Source organism: Hemibagrus wyckioides, unplaced genomic scaffold, assembly GCF_019097595.1.
Source record: "Hemibagrus wyckioides isolate EC202008001 unplaced genomic scaffold, SWU_Hwy_1.0 Contig23, whole genome shotgun sequence".
Classification (NCBI taxonomy): domain Eukaryota; kingdom Metazoa; phylum Chordata; class Actinopteri; order Siluriformes; family Bagridae; genus Hemibagrus; species Hemibagrus wyckioides.
In genome coordinates, this window is record NW_026690784.1 from 275,720 (window position 1) to 281,989 (window position 6,270).

Consider the following 6,270-nt stretch of genomic DNA (forward strand, 5'->3'; position numbering starts at 1 on the left):
TGTGCTCTGTAGCAGAAGAGAAACCCTGCTTTGCACCAGAGCTAAACTAAATCCACCATTCACTGATGTGTCTTAACTTAATTTATTGAAATATTTTAAAATGTATTTATTGAATTACTGAGTCACCCTGATTTTACCACATATTATGTGACTTATGTGTAAATAAAAGGATTGTAAAAGTCAAAGTCTCTCTCTTTCTCTCTCTCTGTCTCTCATGGATAAGGACACCAGAAGAAGAAGAAACAGCAGCAACAAATAAATGACATTGTCCCCTATTCAGGGCTGACCACAGTTTAAAAACCCGTACTATGACGTCCTTCAGTTTTCGTGACACGGGTAAAGAAAATAATTGCTCAGTTCGATTCTGTGCATAATGACCCACAGGCATCGGGCAGTGATTATATATTTATACAAAAGCTGTACTTTTGTAATAAAAAGCATTTTTATTATATGTATGTTATATTTCTATAATGTATATTTTTAGCCTTTATATATTTTTATTTTACTCCTGCTTGGTCAAATCGTGGTCGTCATGGTTATGTTCAGAGTTGTCCACTAGAGGGCAGCAGAGATTTGGTCCCCCCCACCATATATACACAGGTGTATTTGAATAAATTAGAATATCATCGAAAAGTTGATTTATTTCAGTAATTCAATTCAACAAGTGAAACTCTATAGTATATAGATTCATTACACACAGACTGATATATTTTTTATATATTTTAAGTGTTTAATTTTTTTTAATTTTGATGATTATGGCTTGCATCTAATGAAAACCCAAAATTCAGAAAACTAGAATATTACACCAATAAAAAGCTAATTAAAAAAATGATTTTCAACACAGAAATGTTGGACTACTGAAAAGTATGAACATGTACAGCACTCAATACTTGGTCGGAGTTCCCTTTGCATGAATTACTGCAGCAATGCGGCGTGGCATGGAGACGGTCAGTCTGTGGCACTGCTGAGGTGTTATGGAAGCCCAGGTTGCTCTGATAGCGTCCTTCAGCTCTTCTGCGTTGTTGGGTCTGGTGTCTCGCATCTTCCTCTTCACAGTACCCCATTGATTCTCTATGGGATTTCTATGGGATTTCACAGGGTTTGCTGGCCAATCAAGCACATGGACACCATGGTCCTTAAACCAGATATTAGTACTTTTGGCAGTGTGGGCAGGTGCCAAGTCCTGCTGGAAAATGAAATCAGCATCTCCATAAAGCTGGTCAGCAGAATGAAGCATGAAGTGCTCTAAAACCTCCTGGTAGATGACTGTGGACCTGATAAAACACAGTGGACCAACACCAGCAGATGATACGGCTCCCCAAACCACTCCCCAAACTTTACACTGGACCTCAAGCAACTTTGGATTTTTTGCCTCTCCTCTCTTCCTTCAAACTCTGGGATCTTGATTTCCAAATGAAATGGAAAATTTATTTTCATCTGAAAAGAGGACTTTGGCCCACAGAGCAACAGTCCAGTCCTTTTTGTCCTTAGCCCAGGTAAGACACCTCTGATATCGTCTCTGGTTCAGGACTGGCTTGACACAAGGAATGCGACTGACTCCAGCTGCAGTCCACTCCTTGTGAATCTCCCCCAGATTCTTGAAGGGGCTTCGTTTCACAATCCTCTCAAGGCTGCGGTTATCCCTGTTGTTTCTGCACCTTTTCTATCACACTTTCTTTCCATTAAAATTTCATTAACGTGCTTGGACACAGAACATCCAGCTTCTTCAGCAATGACCTTTTGTGTCTTAGCCTCCATGTGCAGGGTCTCAATGACCGTCTTCTGGATGTCTGTCAAGTCAGCAGTCTTCCCCATGACTGTGTAGCCTACTGGACCAGACTGAGAGACATTTAAAGGCTCAGGAAACCTTTGCAGGTATTTTAAGTTAATTAGCTGATTAGAGTGCGACACCATGAGTCTCCAATATTGAACTTTTTCACAATATTTAAATTTCTTTAAAATTTTAAATTCACAGTTTTAAAAATGGATTATTAATAGTCATGCACAGTTACTACAAGTTCTGAAATAATATTTATTTTTAATTTAACAGTTTTTTTAATTTTGACTGATTTCTCTCATTACTGCAACACCGTCCACAATTTACAAACATTTTTTCTTTATATTTTGAAGAAACCTGACATTTTTTCAAAATGACGTGACAAACCTGAGAGAACATCATTTTAAGATTCTGCACATGCATTTAAAATCAAAGTACTATATCTCTATTAATTAAATTAACATCTAATAATCATGAGTTTCGGTAATGAGGTTAATTATTTCGGTAATGATAATAAGTATACTAGTCTGAGATAATGCAGAAAGAAACAGATAATATTTACACAATCATGCATTCAAGTTCAAAACAGTTTTATTGTCCAGTGCTTCAAAAATACAAAAGCCAAAAATAAAAAAAATTAAGAAAAACATTAAAACAGGAATAAACAGGACAACATTTCAACGTTTACCTAAAAAACATGAAGCATTTTACCATGGTACTAAAAAATAACTGACCACTGTCTTTTTTTCTTTTCATGTTGCTTCTTAGTCAGCTCTTCAGTTTTCTTTATTTTTCCAGTTTGTTTTCGTTTTTGATTCCTGGAAGCGGAAAGAAAGCATTACATTAAATTAGTCTCATAACATGGGGAAAAAACATTTTATGTATACGTGTGTGTGTGTGTGTGTGTGTTCTATACTGGGCCTGAAGTTGTGGGGTGGGGTAGAGCTTAATTTTGAAACGTGGACTGGCGGTCCATATCCTCCACCTCCTGTTGAGGTGGCTTGCTCATATGTGTGTGCATATATGTTACAGCATGTGTGTCCAACCAGCATGGGAATGCAGCCCAAGGTTGTGAAACACTTATGCCGAGTTCACACTGCACGATTTTCAAAGTAGTCGGATCACTGTTGTTTTCATGCTGCACGACTGTCTGGGGGAGCATTCAGTTGCTGCTGTGTGGCGCATAGCGGTAAAGGGGAAGCACACGCACGACGAGGGTGGGACTCGAACCCACGCGTGCAGAGCACAATGGATTAGCAGTCCATCGCCTTAACCTCTCGGCCACCTCGTCAGGTGGCAGCGCTTCCAAGGAGCCTTGTCAAAAGCAGGGGTTTTCTAATGGCGTGCAGGCTAGGAGGGTACCTTTCAATGATTTGTATGCAGGTATTGAGGCATGCGGTCACGTAAACTGAAGGGTGCAGGCTAAGCGTTCAACAAGAACCTAAGAGTTCTGTAGCATGCGAGTTTTTCTGCTCTCGTCTCGGACCAGGGGGCTTTCAGACCTTTTACCTTTCAGGGGCTTTCAGACCTTTATCCTGCACTATTTCCACGTTTTGCTGTTTTCAAGTCTGAGGCATAAGTTGCGGAACTGTGCTGGTGGACTACACTGCCTCCAGCTGCCGAAACCCGGGATCGAACCAGGGACCTTTAAATCTTCAGTCTAACGCTCTCCCAACTGAGCTATTTCAGCACCTCTGTCAGGGCTCTCCTGTACGTGTGAGTGAGCAGGTTTTTGTCGGCACGACTGCGCACCACGTCCAGACCGGTGAGGCAAACTTCTTTAGAAAGCGGTAGAGCTTTTTCCTTAAGGGCATAGACAGAAGGCATGGTTGCCTTACACCACTCAAATCCCACGCTACCTGAGGGCGGCGGTGGGGTTACGCGTGAGTGGTAAGAAGATGACCGAGTCATTCGGCCAGACAAGGAGGAAGCCTGGCACGGGCACTACAAATGGTCTGCCGTGCGACTAACACGCCTTCCGCTTCACCAGCTCTACAGGAGACATCTAACCATTCCCAAGGAAGGAGGGAGCTCGGCCTTGGCTCGCGGCCGGTCACTGACCTTGAATGGTCTCGGCTTAAGGCCCCGTGGTCAACCGCCACCCCTGTAGCCATGGGCGGAAGGAACGCTTCTGCTTAAAGAAGAATAAGAAATGTGTTTGAATCCACATTTTCTAAAGGTGGCTATATTATTATTACTATTATTTTTTAAATTATTTTTTAACCAGTCTACTCTGATAAAAATATTCAGCCTGATCTACCTAATAAAAATAATTATGTAGTTCAAGTAAGACTAGTCTTTGTATTTATTACTTAATTTTCTATATGTAAGAAATACTTCTTGCTCTAAATTTCTGCATTTCCTTAGTCATTGTTTTGGGTTTGCTCTACTTAACTTTGAGAGTTTTAAAAGTGTATTTTTTATTGAAACTTAAACCAAATTTTTTTTAAAGCTTCCATATTACTTAACTTTGAGTGGACCCTACTTTGTTTTTCTAAATGTACTAGTCACATTTGAAAGTTACATTTACTCCCATTTTCTGGTCAGGAACTAGGCATTTCCTATGCATTACAGGTAAAATATGAATTGTGTAATTATGCATTTTGAAATGCAACTTCACCCAGCACAAGAATAAAAGGAAGGAGATTTTTTATTATATGCACACACTCATGAACAGTCAGTTCTTCCAAAATGCACTTGGTCCTGAATTTACACAACATGAAATAAAGTAAATACCAGATTTAACAAAACAACAACCACAGAGTAGTGCGACATGCATTGGGAGAACCTGAGAAAATGCTGTTTAACATGAACAACTGTAAAACAGGGAGCTTACTGTGACTACCTTCACTGACATCTGTATGGCTTTTAGGTTTGCAAGCTGACCCTGAGACTATGTACCTTAGAGGAAATGTTTTGTTCACATCCTGATTTTAGCACAGGGTTCTCAATCGTGGAGATCAAGGACCCCTGCCCTGTCCACTACAGATGACATAAACCAGGAGTCTTCAGTGAATCAGAAGCATGAAGACACCATCTGAGTCTCACTTCCACCATGAGAGTGAAGTGGGGAAAGACAACGTGAACAGGTATACAGAGCACTGATTAAATACAGTATATATTTATGACTCAGGTTTAGGATCTAGATGATAATATGTGTGGATGGGAGTATTCTACCTAATCTGGGGCATGAAGAGCTAATTGTGAGTGTTAGAGGAGCTAAACACGCAGCGCTAGCATGAGCATGTGAACTGAGTGCGCCATAGATTGGAAGGAAAACGGAACATCCACCAAAATATCCCCTTCTCAAATTTCAGACTCATCACCTATGTCAACTTACTTCACATCCAGTACAGTAGGTGGCGATAATGATCCTAAGGAGTTATTCGCCATTAAACAAGAAGAAGAAAAAGAAGCAGCTCGACTCTCTGCTTGTCCGTCCATCAGTACCCAAAAGTAAAAAAATAAAAAAATATATATTTAGCTGCACCCCGAAACTGGAATGCCCGCAAACCACACATCAAGATAATAACTGAACTAACAAGTCAACACCAACAGAAAGTTTCAGTCAACAGGACCAAGCTAGCTATTGGCATTAGCGATTAGCATTAGCTGCTAGCGCTAATGCTATTGGTGCATAGAATATGTCATTTATTCATTAGCAATATTACAAAAAGGCACCAAAGCGCGTGACATTAGACATCATTCTCACAAACTCCCGACTGGTTTTCATGACAAGTATCTAGACAACAATATCAAGTGTGGTGTCATTTCTTGTTAGCATATTAGCCACAGCTACGAGCTAAAAGTGAACATGCTATACACTCACCGGGCTTTCGGCAAGAAAAGTAGCCCAATATCTCGTACGGCTTCCAAGAAGTTGTGGTTAATTCATTTTAATTCAAACCCAATTATTTTTCCAATACCACTTATCAATTATTTGTACCAATCACAGGCTTAGTAATGGCACAGACCAAGCTAGCGATTAGCATTAGCGATTAGCTGCTAACGCGATTGGCGTATAAAATATGCCATTTATTCATTAGCAATGTTACAAAAAGGCACCAAAGCGCGTGACATTAGACATCATTCTCACAAACTCCCGACTGGTTTTCATGACAAGTATCTAGACGACAATTTTATAATATATATAATAATTATAATAATATTAATCCTCAATATTCTTGAATGGAGGCTTGTGCTCTAGTCATCTCTTAATTTTGCAAATTTCTCAAAATTTGCATTAGTCCACCCTCACAGGTTTTTTTTTTAACATTTCACATGCTGAAAGTCTGAATTTGTCAAATGTCAGATTCATTCAATCACCGCAAAACAAAAGACTTGAAGAAACCAACTCGGGTAAAACAACAAATTCTGTGACCACATTAATAATCTGGGATTTTTCTTCAACTGCATTTTTTCCTATTTAAAATATAGAAAGTAAACAGAAGTTAATTTAAGATTCTGTACTCTTTCTAGGTGTCTATTTAAAG

The 6,270-nt window shown here is 39.5% G+C and overlaps 2 non-coding genes across 2 annotated transcripts; both read right to left on the reverse strand.

Annotated features, from left to right (window-relative positions):
• Positions 1-2,986: 2,986 nt before the first annotated feature.
• On the reverse strand, positions 2,987-3,068 carry trnas-gcu (transfer RNA serine (anticodon GCU)). Its single transcript has one exon. It is a non-coding gene; the product is annotated as a tRNA-Ser (tRNA).
• A 326-nt stretch (positions 3,069-3,394) lies between these two features.
• On the reverse strand, positions 3,395-3,467 carry trnaf-gaa (transfer RNA phenylalanine (anticodon GAA)). The gene has a single exon. It is a non-coding gene; the product is annotated as a tRNA-Phe (tRNA).
• Positions 3,468-6,270: the final 2,803 nt, after the last annotated feature.